At 38.8% G+C, this 18470-nt stretch overlaps 1 protein-coding gene across 2 annotated transcripts in view; it reads left to right on the plus strand.

Annotated features, from left to right (window-relative positions):
• The window catches only part of CNTN2 (contactin 2), a 907647-nt gene that overhangs the window by 150284 nt on the left and 738893 nt on the right, over positions 1 to 18470 (plus strand). Inside the window, exon 2 of one of the 2 annotated variants that reach the window (XM_044076798.1) lies at positions 628 to 750. The exons of the other annotated variant lie outside the window; for it this stretch is intronic. The gene's annotated coding sequence lies outside the window, so the exon portion shown is untranslated. The remainder of the gene's footprint in view (positions 1 to 627; positions 751 to 18470) is intronic. 2 annotated transcript variants of the gene reach the window in all.

Raw genomic sequence — 18470 nt, forward strand, 5'->3', positions numbered from 1 at the left:
ACACGAAAGTTTAAAAAATCGAACGGCTGAAAAGCAAAATATTCAGCTACTCGTGATCCGTTTTCTGAGATCACAGTACAGTGAAGATTGAAAAATTTGCCCTTTCCTCATTGTAGTACGATCTCGGAGTTAGTATATATAATTAGCAGGGGGTAAAACTGATTTCTAGCAACTGAATATTCAGCTTTTTAGCCGTTCGATTGTTCAAACTTTCGTGGTTATAATAAGGACCCTGTTATTAAAACAGTTTCATTTAATTTCTTTGGATAGTGATGATTTCAGAGTTTTCTTAAAGTGCTTTTAAAGTTTCTAGTTATCTGATCAAATACAGGATGCTATTCTACAATGCAGAAGCAATTTTACAGGAAGCTTTTTTGGGTCTCAACAAGGGAAAAGGGTGGCCAAACAGATCAGATAGTCTATCACTTTGGCAGCTAATTCAACTGCTTTAATTTTAACTTATTTTGTACAGGATGGCAATACCTTTCACTTAAGGGATTAAACATTAGCAATTTTAATAAAAAGGTTACCCAGACTTTCACTGGTAACCATTTTGTTTTCTTCAATGTGCTATGATGTTATTCATTTAATGATGAAAAACAGTAAATCTTAATATTTTGTTCTTAGTGACTCGTATGTGTTGAAAGATGAAAGGAACAAGATGATATGAAGACCATATTCAATTCTTGAGAGAAGTACATTTATGGCTTTGGCCTGCCCAGCTTCATAAGTGGTTAGGTGACAAAACATGTAAGCTACTTTTAATTGATTCCATACTTTTTCAGTTTGTATTTCTATACACGGATGAAATGACAATTGCTCATCATGGAGTATGACAACATAGTGTTGTTAATTTGTCTGGTGTGGTGGTCCGCCTTCAGGATCTAGCGTCAGTAGTTTCTTAGCAATAATTATATTCTGAAAAGTATAGTTGCAGTTTTTTTTTTTTTTTTTTTTAATATTTATTCTATGCTTGCTGCTGAATACCCATATCTGGATTCTTTCAACATTGCTGTAGACTTCTACATACATTTTGTGATTTTTTTACCTTCTAGTAATTACTATATCAGCATACAGAATACTATTGAAGGGCAGAAGGTCACAGAAGAAATGACTATACATAAAGGGCAAAAAATGTCCAAGAACATCTTGAGTAATATCTTTAGAGATAACAGCCAAGTCTGTAGAACCATTGATGTTCTTACCGTGTTTCACCATTGCAGTCCTAACTGATGGGATCTCCTGCCATACAAGCCCTAGGCTGGCCTGACTACCAGAAAATTTCCTCCCTTTCCAGGAGCCAGCAGATGCCCTGACCAACATCAAGACATCCAAGTATAAAGGGAGTCAGCTGGTGCCATAACTTCAGTCCTTTTTTGCCAATGGAGCCTGAAGCAGAGTGCTAATCAGTGCATCAGTCAGTCTGCATCAAAGAAATAAGATGTCTAAAGCTAAACATCCTGTAGGGGAACTTTTCATATGTTTTTTGATAAATATCAGAGAAAGTTAATAATTGTCTCCGCTGTGGCAGGCAGATACCATACTGGGACTTTCACTCCTTTTGTCTAGCTTGTTTTTACCTAGAACATTATGGACCTGTCAATTCTGTGCTCACTTTAACAGTAGGATGATCAAGTATAGCACTGAGAGTCTAGCTAAACACCTTAGTGAGTTGCTAGGACCTTCACGTACCATGTTGTTCTCCATTTGGGCAAAGGTTAATCTCCCTAGGTCTAAGAAGCGTCTGAAGCATATGGACAGCACTCTTTCACCATTTGCCAGTCTATCCAGGCTTGTCATCATTGAAGAAGATGAAATGTTTTGCAGTCCCCACTGATGACTGAGATTGTGGCACAGGCCTCTATCAATACCCGTTCAGAGTCCAACATGCCACTTCGTCCCTCTCTGAAGACGCTGAAGGACTTAGCTCTTTGGTTGGGTCCGGAGCAACTTTGCAGGTTCCAGCTTCCGATGACCATTTATTTTCCATCTGTTAAAGGGAAGGGCAGAGTCTCCCATCAGCAGGAGATCACCTTGGTTCACCATTCTTGGGATATGGCCACATCTCTGCACCCCAGCCCTCGTGCTGACACCATCCATAGGCCCATGCCTAAGGCCTCACATAAAAAGGCTCCATCCAGCTTGCCCCAGCCTAGGCCTACTGGCTTCCACTCCCAAACTCAGGTGTATCAGCAAGACCTGGTTAAGCTGGCTGAGGATTTGATTACTAGCCTCCCCCTGGTTCTGCTCCTGAATCTTCTCCTGGTAAAAGAAAAAGGGACATCTCCCCCTAGGAGTCTTCAGATTTTTTTAATTCAGAGGAAAACAATAAACAGTCCAGCTTTGAGGGAGGTTTGTCTATTTGTTCCTATTCAGACTCTGACAAGAACATAGCTTCAGCTTCACCCCAATAACATAACTTTTGGTGAGAACCAGCACACTCTGAGATACCACTTCAAATGGGAAGCTCAGAAGATGACAGTAAGAGACTTGCTAAAACTTCCTGAGCATAAACCTCTTGCCATTCTTCCAGTCTTAGAAGTAGTGGACACTGTCTTGTTGGACTCTTCCTTGCAGTCAGATTCCCTTCCACCTGCTCCTCGGAAGCCAAACAGATTTTACAGAGGGCTGGATTCCCATAGGCACCTTTTTAATAACCCTGTAGTGGATCCTAAACTAGTGACTTAGGATCCTAAGGAAGCCAAAGCTAGCACCTCTAAAAACCCTGCCAATGGACAAAGAAAGTAGAGCCTTGGACAGGTTTGGGAACAAGGTTTACACCTATGATACCCTGGCTATGAGGGCCCTAAATTGCCAAAGCCATATGGTTAAGTATCAGGATATCCTGTTTAACCAAATGAGTCAAAAATTGGTGGGGAGTGAAAATAAGGCCCTCTCTAAGGAACTGCTAGACATGTGCAGCTCCCATTTTCAAGTTGCTAAAGACTTCCTGCACTGTGGCTATCATGCTCTGGAAGCATCTAGCAAGGCAGCTGCACAATCAGTTCATAGGTGTTTACTTTGCTAACAACCAAAAATGGCCTTTTTAACCTAGCCATACATTCTAGATATCTGACAATTTCTCATACCCTTGATAAGTGTAAGCAGGGTCTTGGGAGGTGAAACATTTGCAAACAGTGGCCTGTGAGATGAACCATGTCAGTTAAAGTCATAGGTGACAAACCAGGGATGGATTTCTTGTTCCCCATTCAGTTGTTCAAGTTACACTTGAATTAGGTTAGGGAAACTCTGCTTCACATGGATAGGGAGCTTGTTCCAGAGAAGGTGTAGTCTCTGCAATACATACCTGTCTCTCCAGCAGGTCCTATTTATATCACAGGCAAGGTTTAAGTCTTTAGAATGGGTAATTCTGGTGCTGTTCATTTTGCAGATATAGAGGAGGTCAGTCAAAGTGTGGTCTGACAATGCTTTGTATGCCAGGCATAGATCTCCCCTCAACAGCCTGTAGGAGACAGAATACAGGGATAGGTCCTTGAGGCAGTATGCACAGGGCATGTTACTTATGCCCTTGTATTCTTTTAGTGAGGATCTTCTGTGGATGTCCCAGTTGTGGAGATGCCTGGTGAGGTAAATACCAAGGTAGCATTGTACTCAATGAATGGCCTGATGAATGATGAATACAGTGGAACAATGACTTCCTTGGACCTAGATGCCATACCTTTGTTTATAGGTTGCACAATGTAGTATGATTTCCTCACTACTGTAGACACATGATGGTCAAAGGCTAGATTACTATCTATGTGTGTCCCCAAGTCCCTGACTACTGGACCAATACTAATGGGTGTGTTGTCAATATGATAGTTATCAGGGGTGGATGATTTCCTGAAGTATACTATTATATACTTTTTGGCATTTAGTTTAAATCCATGGCTCTGACGTCAGTTATCTGTTTGTGTCAGCCCCTCCTGGAGAACATTTGTGTTAGTGGGGGATTCAATGACAGTGCCTAATTTGCAAGTTATTAGAAGACATACCTGGCTGAGAAACAATCCTTCCCTGAACACATAAAGTTAAGTCTGTTTGATGCTCCCTTTGTCAAAGACTACCTTTTTGGTCCTAAGGCTGAAGTAGTACTTAAAAAGAAAGAGGATAAGGTCAAGTCAATGTAAACTATCAAGTACTGTCTTCAGGTCCAACCACCTTATTTCAGCCGAAACTATCCTACCAAACATTGGTCCTTTCTGGCCTCCCAGTCTAAACCAAGACATGGGAACCCTAGAAGGAACAGTAATCAAACGGCAGCACTAGTAGCCAAAACCACAGCAAGCTGACTCTAATAGGTCTACAGGATGCTGTCAGCAGGGTCCCAGTAAGGAGCAATCATGACTCACCTATGATTCTCCCTGTTCCCCCTCCCTCAAGTCCCTCCCCAAACTCCCTATCCTCCCCTTCCCAGACTAGGGTGACAGCTGTCTTAAAAATTTGGAGACAGATTGCCAGGGATCAGTGAGTATTAAAGATCATAAAAAGAGGCTACAAACTTCAGTGCAAGCAATCTACAACTCACTCAGGCTTTACAGATATTACCCCAAATCAAAAGACAGAGACCACATAAATTCAGCTACTGTTTACCCAAGGTTTTGTGGAATCAGTACACAGAAAATTAGAGGTTAAGGGATTTTACTCAAGGTTCTTTTGAGTCCCAGAAAAAGCACCTGGACACCTATCTTAGATTTGTCAAAGCTCAACAGATTCATGCTGGTACCAAACTTCAAAGTGCTAACCATTCAAAAACGGTTGCCCATGAGTTCCCCCATACCTACATGGTTAACCTAGCTCTAAAAGATGCATACCTCTAAATTCTCATAGGAAAAAATATTCACAGGAGGTTCTTGCATTTCAGAGCAGATGTGCTCTGCTCTTTGACTTATCTACTACACCCAGGGTATTCATGAAGTGCCTGGCTCTAGTGGCAGCTTTCTGCAGATCAAAGGGCATTCAGATTTATCCCTACCTAGTCAATCTCCAGAAGTCTCAGACCATCCCCACAAACAGGATTATGTTTCTATGGGCTTTGTTGGACTCCTCTTTTTAAAAATCTTGCCTTCCGCCAGAGAAAGTAACCAAGCACAATATTTCCTTAAACTTCTTCACAGGAACCACTTCACTATCAGGAAGTTCCTCAGAGGCTTGGGTTACATGGCCTCTTGCATCCTCATGATCCCACTTTCCAGACTCCACACATGAGGAAGTTACAATGCTACCTCAGAAATGTGTAGTAACAGCACTCCCAATTCCTCAGTGTCAGGGTGAAGCTTCTCCCTTGTCTCAGGAATGAGTTTGTGTGGTGTAGTAGATCTTGCTCCCACATTCCAGGCCTACCCTTCAGTATAATTCCTCAGAACCCAACATTGACCACAGATGCTTAAGACATAGCCTGTGGGGCAAACTACAATAACTAACAGACACAGGCCAGATGGAACACCACCTTCAAAAAACAAACACATCAACCAAAAAGAATTGTTAACAATCCAGAAAGGCCTGATCACATTCAAAGATCAATGGAAACAAGGCGTACTCAAAGTAAAGACAGACAATACCACAGATATGTGGTAAATAAACAAGGGGGACTCACTCTTACCATCTTTGTGAAACTGCAAACTATCGATGTCTGCACCTCATGACTCAGTACCTACCAAGAGAAAGAAACCAACTTGCAGATCACTTAAGCAGGAACCTGTCAGAACCTCACGAGTAACAATTGCATAGGGAAGTTTTTCTCAACATAGGAGAGAATGGGATATGCCAGCGATTTATCTTTTTTCCACAAATGAAAACTCTCAGTTGGAAAAGTTTTGGTCATCAGTCTGGAGGACAGATGTCTTCTCCTTCCCTTGGACAAATCTATCCCTCTATGCTTTCCCTGCAATACCCTTACTTCCCAGGACATTCTAACAGCTCCAGACTGGCCAAGGCAGCACTGGTATACCCTAATGCGTAGTCTTGGCAAAAAAGAACCATGGCTGCTGCCTCAATGAGGGGACCCGTTGACAAAGAACAAGGGCACCATCACACACCCCAACCTGAACACTCTCAAACTGGCAGCTTGTCTGGTATTTTGACCCCCTGGATGGGACATCCATAGGCAAACAGTTACTGGGCATTCTAAAAGAAACCAGGAGGTCTAGTGCAATAAAATCTTACACTGCCAAATGGGAGAGATTTACTGTATGGTGCAGAGAAAAGGGACAGAACCCTCTTCATTCTCAGGTTCCTCTGATCCTCTCATACTTATCAGAACTTTTTGACAAAGGGTTTTCTAATTTCTCTCTCTTTTCCCACCCCTTGAAGACAGTTCCTGAGAGGAGTTATTCACAATAGAACCCCCCAAAAGAGCTCATACTCCTCCTTGGTATCTCAATTTCAGTTTGGAGAAGGTCACCCTCACCCTCCCCTCCTTCAAGCCATATGCCTCTGCAGACATCAAACTCTTGACCTGGAAGACAGCCTTTTTGCTAGCAATTACTTCACCAAGAAGAGTATGAGAGCTTCAGGACCTTATGTGTGTATAAACTTTCCTCATGTTCCACCCTGACAAAGTCTCTCTAAGGACCAACCCCTCCTTTATTCCTAAAGTGGTTACAGATATCTTTTTGAAACAGCCCATCCACCTACCTACCTTCTTTCCTAACCCTCAAAATAAGGGGGAAAGAATCCTCCACTCACAGGGTGTGCATAGGCAATTGCATTACTACCTGAACAGAACAAAAATGTCAGAAATTCTGACCAGCTTTTTGTGGCCTTTGCCTCTAAATCTGATGAAAGACCATTTTCTAAAACAATTTTCAACTGGATCTCCCACTGCATTTTGTTATGATACAACTACTGTGGAAAAAAGCCTACAGATTCTCTTAGCTCACATTCCACTAGGCCTACTGTTACATCTAATGCCTTTTAAGAAGGGATGACCACCAAGGACATTTTAGAAGTAGCTAGTTCATCTTCTGTGCATACCTTCATCAAACAATATCACCTACCAATCTTTCCAAGTCTATTGCTGTGTTTGCCACTGCAATTTTGTAGGACATTCTATCCACTCCATAAAATTCTCCATCCACCCTCTTATCAGCTTTGGGAGTCATCCCATCAGTTAGGACTGCAACACTGAAATACAAAGAATATAGCACAGTTATGCAAACTTATTAATGTAGATGTTCAAGTGCATTTACTGTTGAAGTATTCTCTCCCTCCCTCCCTCCTTGCCCTCTTACCCCAAAGATTGGGGTGGGCATTTCACTCTCTAGATCCATGCTGTTCCCCCTCCTCTGACCAGATTAGGTTCAAGGTTACACACTGTATTTTCAAGGGATAAGGCCCTTAACCTTAGAGACCAGGTAGGGGCTCCTTTGTGTTGGAGGCAAGAAAGAACTGAAGTTATGATACCATCTGACTCCCTTTGATGTCGTTGGTCAGGATGCCAACTGGCTCCTGGAGGGGGAGGAAATTCTCTGGTAGTTGAGCTGTCCTAGAGCTTCCATGGCAGGAAATCTCCTCAGCTAGGACTGCAACAGCGAATATACTCAAACATCTACATTTATGATACATTCGCATAGCTGTACTTTTCCTACTGTTAACATTAGATTGTAAAACATACCATTGGAATCAGTGAATAACTTTGTGCAGAAATCCACTGGTTAAGTTTCTGTAGTAGAATATTCTGACCTACTTGAACAAAAGGCTTTTTAGAGATAGAAAATGTTCTCTAGTGAGTTTCTTGTTGTCCTTATTTGTATAGATATAATCTTTTAAAAGTTTAATTATAGTTACAGTGCTCTAGTTTGGTCTAGAGACATGTTTGCCTGTCTGTATGAATGTTGTAAATTTATAAGTGGTCCAGTCTTTACCTGTATAGATTTTTTTTTCTTTTTTTTTTTTGGCCATAGGATGGATGTCTGCTATGAGGAATAATTGTTAGCAATGACAGAGTTAAGAATTTTTGTAGTGCTATTCAAGCATGCTTAAAGCTTGCACAGAGAATGTTAGTGACAAATTTAAGAGTATACATCATCATTAGGCATCTAAAGAGACTAGGATTACCTAGCTGTACTACTCTTGGTAAATGACACACAAGTCTGGGTTATAATGTGTCAACTTTTTCAAATAAAGCTAACTCTTGATTTGGTTCTATTTTTGGGTCTATATCACCAGATCGAATGTTTAGGTTATCGAACACCTAAACATCGAACTGGTAAGACCGAAAGCAGAAAACCGCAAACAATTTAACGCAGGGAAAGATTTCCCTTGGCCGTTAGCCAGATTTTGCCATTTTGTCTACTGTCGAGCAATCTCGGAGTTGGTATATTTAGTTAGGGGGGTGTGGGGGGCACAGCCCCCCATGTTGGGGGGTGTGGGGGCAAAGCTTCCCCCCACTTCATTTAGGTTTAAGTTTTTTTTTTTTTTGTGGCCAATGGAAGTCTTTCCCTGTGCCGTTCGCAGTTTTCAGTTTCAGTCTTACCAGTTTGATGTTTAGGTGTTAGATAATCTAAACATTTGATCTGGTGATACAGACCCCTATTTTTTAAGAATTTGGTACAATCAGTTAGGGTGGAGATGATGGTGTAGAAAAAGGAGAATTTAAAAATGGCTACATAGAATTTAGGGGTAGGTATATTTTGTTTACTATTGTTTACTAGCAATTGATTTCATATTTGTTTAGTAATGATTCTAGGAAACAGCTTATTGGTGCTTCAAAATTTTATTGACTGCCAAAAATGTTTAAGATTTTTCAAGCTATGAGGTTTGTTGTTCATGGAAGTATTGAAGCTTTGCTTTCCTAACTTTTTATTTTAAGTGCTGGTAAAGTTTATGATCTGTAAAGTTATTCAGAATTTTCTTTTTCATTTCAGCCACGCCTGGTTTAATGTCTGTAGTATTTCTGATATATGTTCAAGAATAAGAAACCCTTTTATTCGCCCTTTTGTTAGTGAGAAAAGGCATTCCTAGATGGGGTTAATAAGGTTGTAAAAGGATGAAAGTGCTATGGTTGAATCAGAGCAGTGCGTCCAGTCAATATTTTTATGTTCTGTTTGTAATTTAGATGAATAAAAGTCATGAATGGCTCTGAACCATATTCTGAGATCAGTAGTAGATTTTACTGACCAAGTAATTATAGCATGGTCATCATTAACTGACTTCAGAAGAAAGATGCAATGAACTTGCATGGGAAGTTCATAGAATATCTGGAGTTAGATTTTTTTTATGTTATATAGGTTGGTCAGGTTCCTTTAATAATTATTTGAATAATTTTATGTAGGGTTAATAACCTTTACAACAGACTTTTGTTGTTTCTACTTTAGATACTGTTAATATATGTTTTCTTAATTTCTCCAAATGTTTGATTTCTAATACCTTAACAGAAATGAACCCCATCCCTATGTCAAGGTACAGTTAAAATTTATAAAATGAGTATCGTTTTGTTCTTTGACGTTTTTTAAGAATGCTCTTCTCAGTACCCACAATGTATCCAGAATTGTCTCCTCCTGTAGTTTATATGGAGTTACCTTCATCAGCAACATATTTTAGTAAGCATGAAAAAACCTTCATTAACTCCATTGCTTATACTACTGTTGGAACTACCTGGGTGTCTTTATTCCTGATTTCTCTAGTTTTTGTGTGCATGTAATGGTATTTCATGACCATGTAGGTCAAAACATGACAGTAATTGCTAGGTGTAGATGGTATTTCATGACTTCATGTCAGTCAGAACATGACACTAATTGCTAAGTGTAGATGTTTCTGTGGTTAATGCTATTTCTGTTCTTTAACTGCTATATCTGGCATTCTTGCTTCTACTTTCTTGGCTAGTGGCATTATGTAATTCCCCAGAAGAAGAACATCACCATTTTCAATAATATTTTGTGGTTGATGTTAACAATGCTTCTCACCTACATTTATAGTATATCATTCAAAACACATTCTATTGTCAGTGTGTAGACTTTTCAAATCCAGTGTAGGGGAACATGCTACCCTGGGACCAACAAGTGAAACTAATGAAGCAAAAGTCTATTGCATTGGTAGATTCTGTCAAATTCTTGATCAATGTACAGTGATATTCTCGTAAACAAACCCTTTTCCAAAAAATTAAAATAAAAACGCAGGACAGTCTGACTGCTTCTTAATGTTGTCCAGTTTATTGAGTTTCCTTATGACCTATGAAATAGGTTTTTAGTTAATTTTAACTTAATTTACTTGACATGTTTAAATGCTTCTGAAAAGGGGGTTTGGTGGTGGGTAGATGTTGCCATTGGCAGTTGGCTTGAATGACTCTGTAGAATGATTGGTCTAGAATAGGTCTTTACCTGATTGGAGGGAGAGGATATTTTTTAATGTGCCTTGGCAGTACGATTGGTCCAAGCTAGCTCTCATCCTGATTGGAGGGAAAAGCTAGTATTCAATTTGCATAGGTGGTCTGATTAGAGCAGCTATTATACTCCCCAAAACCCTCAACACTGGAGTATCTATCAATTATATTCTTATTCCAAATCTTATTTTTCATTTTTACAAAAAGAAAGTCAGAGGTGGCACAAGAGAAATCAATAAATATCTCCCACTGAATAGGGGTTAAATAGCACAGGAACATAGGAACCTTTGGGCTATGTGTCTTTTTTTCCAGGACATAGGGCTTAACTGAGGTTTCCTCACACATTGAGCTTTTACATACAATCTGAGGTCCAGTGTTGTGTGGAATTCAACTGATCACAATAAATCATGACATAGAAAGTAACACTTCACAGAAGAAAAACAGTAAAAACAGTTGCACTTTAGGACCCGAAAGCTTTATCAAAAAACTGGTCAGCTCAGAAAGTCATGCTGCTACCCAAAACCTTGATAAACTCTGCATCAAAAAATGAATTGACAAGTCAAAGCAGCACTTTATGGGGTCTAATGGCTGCCAGCATTAATAATGTTTAGTAGCACGTGTAAAATGAATTGGTGAATTCTAGTAATGGTTCGGTGAGTAACCAGAACAAGACAAAACCAAGTATAACACCTGTTTCATAACACATGAAATTAGGTTATTGTGGTTATGTTTCAAGTAATCTGGACAGCAGAGGACACTGAATCTTGCAGGGGGACACAGATAACCCCATGTGGGGATCATGGTCAGAAAACTGCCCAGACAGGTTTCAGGAGTTACTAGCTTGCCTGAGACTTGCAATCTTTTCACATAACTGTTAGCCACATGCACTCTGAATACTAAACCGGACTTGGTAAAATGTTTCAACAGGTACAAATCTCAAGCAGCATATCTTTAAGATTTATGGGTGCACCTGGTTTACTTCAACCTCAAAATAGGCATCAAGAGATAAAAGTCTGTAAACCTGCTTTTTATATGGTTCATAAAGACTTATTATGACCTTTGCACACAAAATGAACTTTCTAAAAAGAACTCAATGCTTAAAGTGTAGGAATACATTACTTGAGGATAAATAAAATGAAAATTTGCATGAAAGACTAATTAATAAGAAAAAAAAAAACAAGTGGTTCAGTTGTTCTCAACTTTAGCACACTCTTGATGAAGCATCCAAAGTTCATATCAGGTTTATTAAATGCAGCAAGTCGTATTTACTATTCCAGCTCCCTTTTTTTCTAAGAGTGTATGTTTATTTTCATGAAGGGTTTTGTTTGTGATTTTTTTCAATATATAGGGAATTTAAAGCTCAAGTGGACTGTGTTCTCTGTGTAGTGTTCTGCCACAGCATTCCTTTGGAATTTATGTTTTATGTTCAGAAAGTGTAGAGAAATTCTAATCTTCCATTTGTTTATATTTTTGTCCAAGTAGAATGTTTCACATTTTGGCCATTGGGCTCTGTAGATGACTATCTCCATGATCCAGTCTACTCTGCATTTGTTGAAATATTACTTCCTTGTGTTAGGACATGCGAAAAGGATTGAGTTGCTCATGAGTGTACAGAAAGAGCAGTTGAAGTCTGTCACACTTTTGCCTCTATGAAAGATAAACTGAGGGTCTGTTTCCAATATTCCAATATACATTTTTAGCATTCCTAAGGAAGTTGCTATAGCAATGAAATAGTCTGTATACAGGTCTCAAACTTACCAAGTTTCCTTGGACTTTTAAGTCCCTAATCCGGTCCAGTAAGGAATGCAGTACTTTTGCTTTCTAACTCGAGCAAGAAAGTTCTTTTCCAGGTAAAGATTAATCAGGAATTTATTCAGCTCTCTTGAACCTAGCAATATGCATTCCTTGTGATTTGGACCACAGTTTTTTGTAATCTGATGGTGCATGCTGTTAGCATGCAGAAGCATGTTGACCCTCATTGTTTTTTCTGAACAGGTTGTTGGACAAAACTCCATCCATAATCCATTCCATTCCATTACTCTTTTGTTGATGGTCAGATCAAGGAAATCTGTATCACTTTTACTATGGTGGGTAGTAAATTTCAAGAAATACATGGATTTTTATGTAATTGTAGAAGTAAAGTAGGTGTATTTCATTCCCTGTCCCCACAATAAAAATGTCAAAGCACAAGTAGCATCCTATGTGTTGTTGGTAAGCAGAACTGTAAATTCTCTCTGTTTAACATTTGTCCAGTGCTACATTAGCTAAAGCTAAGGCTACTGCTGCCCCCCACTGCATCCCTCATGGTTTGTAGATTCTGGTTTCTAATGAACGCAGATTAGTTGCTGCTCAGTGTGGTTTTTAAATATTCTAGTAATTTTTCTTACCTTTTTTTCTCTGTAGCTCTTCCATAACCCACACATTTAGTCATAGATTCATTCCAGTGTCCTTTAAGATGGCATCCTTTTTTGTCATGAAAAGAGACTCAGACTTAACTTGTGTGTTATTTGACATCTATAATGATGTTCACTAGGCTGTTTCATCTGTGTGGGATAAAGGAGAGCCCTTTCTCCAAGATGTTTAGTTCCAGTTCTGTGAGTGTTTTTTACAGCAGTGGTTCTAGCCTTTAGTCTGGTGCTTTAGTTGTTACATTTGCGGTGGTCTTGTAAACATTTCATGCTTCTTTTCCCTTGGTAGTTCCTGTCACATGGTGAGTAGTGGTTGCACTGCATAGGGGTCCTGTGTGGCCCTCCATGATTTTGTGGTGTTATATTTCTATCCCAATCCTGCTTCCATGTTTAAGGAAAACAAGTGGGTACTGAGGCTGAGAGCTTTGTTCAGTCTGAGGGAGTCTTTTCCAACTTCAAAAATCCTTTTGTGCATGGTCAGTGATTTTCGGTGTCAAGTCCAGGGTCTTGATGTGGGTTGTTTCTTCTCTATTATGGGTGCTAACTAGGTTGGAGTCAATGTGGTTCCTTTTGCCAGTAGATTTGTTTAAGGAAAGCAGCTGTCATAGTGTCTTGCCACATTGTGTCTTTCAGTATAGAGACACTCTGCAATGAGTATACTGCAACCAGCAAAAACATCCAACTGTTTGTTCTGTGCTACAGAACCTAAATTTGTCTGCACCTCCCATGTTTTCTATGGACTTTGTAAATTGATGTGTCATATAGTCTACTATCCTGAGCTGCCATTATTAACCTTTCATCTTTCTGTTTAAATTCACCTGGCTTTATCCATTTATCTATTAAGTCTTATTCCAGTATTTCTCTGTACATGGCACTATAACTGTGGGCTTTCCAATTACTTTTTTAATCAACATCTCCAATTTGCAAAAGCTTATGACATTTAGTGCATACAAGAATTGCAACTGTCTTTTTGAGTGATAGCGGATGGCAGTGGAATGTAAATTATTTCTATTCCTCAAGCCTCCACCCCTTTATCCAAAGAGCTTCAGGAATGATCCCATAAATCAGCAAAAAAAAAAAAAACAGTAGTTTTATGGTAAGTTCTAGCATAACTGTAACAGACTAGATGTTCAAATTGATCACTGTTGTAGCATATGCATCCCTCCTTCTTCCCTCAAAATGCTTTCTCCTTTTATTCTAGACAGAGATGGAATCCTTGCAGTTTTCCAGCTTCTCTCTGTTGCAGTGTGTCTTGGTCTATCCTTTGAGCATTTGCCTCAGTTCTTTTTGCTGAGGCAAGAAAGCTCTGAGAATTTTTGTATCCATACATCCCATGTAAAATCACACGCTAATGTACAGTGTGAAACGTGGCTACCTCAGCTTTTACAAACTGTCCAGACATACTCTATCCTTTGCAAGTTCATCCTGTAAGTCATCAATACTGCAACTTGGATCCATTTAAAACATCTACTGTTATGTTAAGTTCATAAATAGTTGCATTTTGCTCCAGATTTCAATCCCAAGTGTCATTTATACATGTTGGGATCTCACACCGACTTTGTGCAGTTAAGTGTAATACTACAAATATAGCTGTCAGCCTCTCTTACAAAGCTTAAGAAGAACACATGTCCCCGGACACAGTAGAATTCACTCACGGCTTTTAATACTGACAAAATAAACTGGACTTAAAGCGCTTTTCGTCTGCCCTCATAGCAGACTTCTTCAGAAGTGATTTTTACACACACTAATAACAGTTTAAATAATAATTAGTACCAAAAACGCGGGATAGTTGACTCATTAAAGAAACACACTCCAGATAAAACAATAAATCATACACAAACCTAAAATACATGATATTTACTTAATCAAATATAAAACATATGCGTCTATAGTTTAATAAAATCTTGCACATAAACACAAAAACAATTCCCAATGGGGTAAACCCATAAATAAACTTGCTGTTTTTCTAAACAAGCTCCCAAGATTAAAAGTAACTGCAGAAGTGTTGTATACATTTGGATCAGGCTCTTCGACTCATACAAAAGTAAATAAAATGAAATCAAATTAAACTTTCAAAAAGTTTAAATAACCCTAAAATAAACATTTGATCTCAGCAAGCTCTTCAATTTAAGAATCCTGCTGATAGAAGTAAATTCATTAAAGCCTGGAATATTACCTGCATCTAATTTAATCTGCCACTTAAGTTCTAGCTCCTCCAACTTGAGGGTAAAGGGTCCCCCTCTAATACTGTGCTCTACCTTGTCGATAGCTAGAAACTTAAACTTGTGATCACCGTTCAGGTGGATATGCTTGGCCAATGCATTATCAGGCTTATTACGATTAATGGCGTACAGGTGTTCTTAAAAATAAGCCTTTCCCTCTTAATGTTAACCTCTTCTATCAGTGAATCCAACAAAGACTCCGGATAACCTCAATGGAGAAATAGGTTCTTTAAAAATTGACATTCATCAACAAAGTCATCATCCTTAGAGGTAATACGGGAAGCTCTAACAAGTAGCATCCTATGTGTAGTTGGTAAGCAGAACTGTAAATTCTCTCTGTTTAACATTTGTCCAGTGCTACATTAGCTAAAGCTAAGGCTACTGCTGCCCCCCACTGCATCCCTCATGGTTTGTAGATTCTGGTTTCTAATGAACGCAGATTAGTTGCTGCTCAGTGTGGTTTTTAAATATTCTAGTAATTTTTCTTACCTTTTTTTCTCTGTAGCTCTTCCATAACCCACACATTTAGTCATAGATTCATTCCAGTGTCCTTTAAGATGGCATCCTTTTTTGTCATGAAAAGAGACTCAGACTTAACTTGTGTGTTATTTGACATCTATAATGGTGTTCACTAGGCTGTTTCATCTGTGTGGGATAAAGGAGAGCCCTTTCTCCAAGATGTTTAGTTCCAGTTCTGTGAGTGTTTTTTACAGCAGTGGTTCTAGCCTTTAGTCTGGCGCTTTAGTTGTTACATTTGCGGTGGTCTTGTAAACATTTCATGCTTCTTTTCCCTTGGTAGTTCCTGTCACATGGTGAGTAGTGGTTGCACTGCATAGGGGTCCTGTGTGGCCCTCCATGTTTTTGTGGTGTTATATTTCTATCCCAATCCTGCTTCCATGTTTAAGGAAAACAAGTGGGTACTGAGGCTGAGAGCCTTGTTCAGTCTGAGGGAGTCTTTTCCAACTTCCAAAATCCTTTTGTGCATGGTCAGTGATTTTCGGTGTCAAGTCCAGGGTCTTGATGTGGGTTGTTTCTTCTCTATTATGGGTGCTAACTAGGTTGGAGTCAATGTGGTTCCTTTTGCCAGTAGATTTGTTTAAGGAAAGCAGCTGTCATAGTGTCTTGCCACATTGTGTCTTTCAGTATAGAGACACTCTGCAATGAGTATACTGCAACCAGCACAAACATCCAACTGTTTGTTCTGTGCTACAGAAACTGAATTTGTCTGCACCTCCCATGTTTTCTATGGACTTTGTAAATTGATGTGTCATATAGTCTACTATCCTGAGCTGCCATTATTAACCTTTCATCTTTCTGTTTAAATTCACCTGGCTTTATCCATTTATCTATTAAGTCTTATTCCAGTATTTCTCTGTACATGGCACTATAACTGTGGGCTTTCCAATTACTTTTTTAATCAACATCTCCAATTTGCAAAAGCTTATGACATTTAGTGCATACAAGAATTGCAACTGTCTTTTTGAGTGATAGCGGATGGCAGTGGAATGTAAATTATTTCTATTCCTCAAGCCTCCACCCCTTTATCCAAAGAGCTTCAGGAATGATCCCATAAATCAGCAAAAAAAAAAAAAAAACAGTAGTTTTATGGTAAGTTCTAGCATAACTGTAACAGACTAGATGTTCAAATTGATCACTGTTGTAGCATATGCATCCCTCCTTCTTCCCTCAAAATGCTTTCTCCTTTTATTCTAGACAGAGATAGAATCCTTGCAGTTTTTCAGCTTCTCTCTGTTGCAGTGTGTCTTGGTCTATCCTTTGAGCATTTGCCTCAGTTCTTTTTGCTGAGGCAAGAAAGCTCTGAGAATTTTTGTATCCATACATCCCATGTAAAATCACACGCTAATGTACAGTGTGAAACGTGACTACCTCAGCTTTTACAAACTGTCCAGACATACTCTATCCTTTGCAAGTTCATCCTGTAAGTCATCAATACTGCAACTTGGATCCATTTAAAACATCTACTGTTATGTTAAGTTCATAAATAGTTGCATTTTGCTCCAGATTTCAATCCCAAGTGTCATTTATACATGTTGGGATCTCACACCGACTTTGTGCAGTTAAGTGTAATACTACAAATATAGCTGTTAGCCTCTCTTACAAAGCTTAAGAAGAACACATGTCCCCGGACACAGTAGAATTCACTCACGGCTTTTAATACTGACAAAATAAACTGGACTTAAAAGCGCTTTTAGTCTGCCCTCATAGCAGACTTCTTCAGAAGTGATTTTTACACACACTAATAACAGTTTAAATAATAATTAGTACCAAAAACGCGGGATAGTTGACTCATTAAAGAAACACACTCCAGATAAAACAATAAATCATACACAAACCTAAAATACATGATATTTACTTAATCAAATATAAAACATATGCGTCTATAGTTTAATAAAATCTTGCACATAAACACAAAAACAATTCCCAATGGGGTAAACTCATAAATAAACTTGCTGTTTTTCTAAACAAGCTCCCAAGATTAAAAGTAACTGCAGAAGTGTTGTATACATTTGGATCAGGCTCTTCGACTCATACAAAAGTAAATAAATGAAATCAAATTAAACTTTCAAAAAGTTTAAATAACCCTAAAATAAACATTTGATCTCAGCAAGCTCTTCAATTTAAGAATCCTGCTGATAGAAGTAAATTCATTAAAGCCTGGAATATTACCTGCATCTAATTTAATCTGCCACTTAAGTTCTAGCTCCTCCAACTTGAGGGTAAAGGGTCCCCCTCTAATACTGTGCTCTACCTTGTCGATAGCTAGAAACTTAAACTTGTGATCACCGTTTAGGTGGATATGCTTGGCCAATGCATTATCAGGCTTATTAAGATTAATGGCGTACAGGTGTTCTTAAAAATAAGCCTTTCCCTCTTAATGTTAACCTCTTCTATCAGTGAATCCAACAAAGACTCCGGATAACCTCAATGGAGTAATAGGTTCTTTAAAAATTGACATTCATCAACAAAGTCATCATCCTTAGAGGTAATACGGGAAGCTCTAACAAGTTGCCCCTTGATAACTGCCCTCTTTTGATGGAAAGGATGACAACTAGAGAAGTGTAAAAATATGTTGGAATAAGTCTTTTTTCTGAATATTTTTGTTGTATAACATTTTTAAGCCAATATTGGCCCTTAGGGGTAATGGAGGGTCGATCTCACAAAGTACGGATACCTTGGCGTCACCTACAAATAATTCCTTTGTAATAGAAAAGGGACAAGCACTGGCTTGTAGTTTTATAACCACATACAGTAGTCATAGTTCCCTATGTGTGAATATATTGAAGTAGAATTGGGAACTTTTTAGATGTAACCAGATTCTATTTGACAACTTTGGTAAGTCTCTAAGTATAGTATTCAAACGGGGGAAAAATCTTAAGGATTTTTTTGAAAGACAACAATTGGGTCCATTTAAACTAGGTAGTATGTTGAAATGTGAGAACTGTAATTATTGTAAATATGTAGACACTGTTAATTCGTTCTCAGTTGCAGGTCACAAGT

Source organism: Protopterus annectens, chromosome 7.part0, assembly GCF_019279795.1.
Source record: "Protopterus annectens isolate FY-2018-M chromosome 7.part0, PAN1.0, whole genome shotgun sequence".
NCBI lineage: Eukaryota > Metazoa > Chordata > Ceratodontiformes > Protopteridae > Protopterus > Protopterus annectens.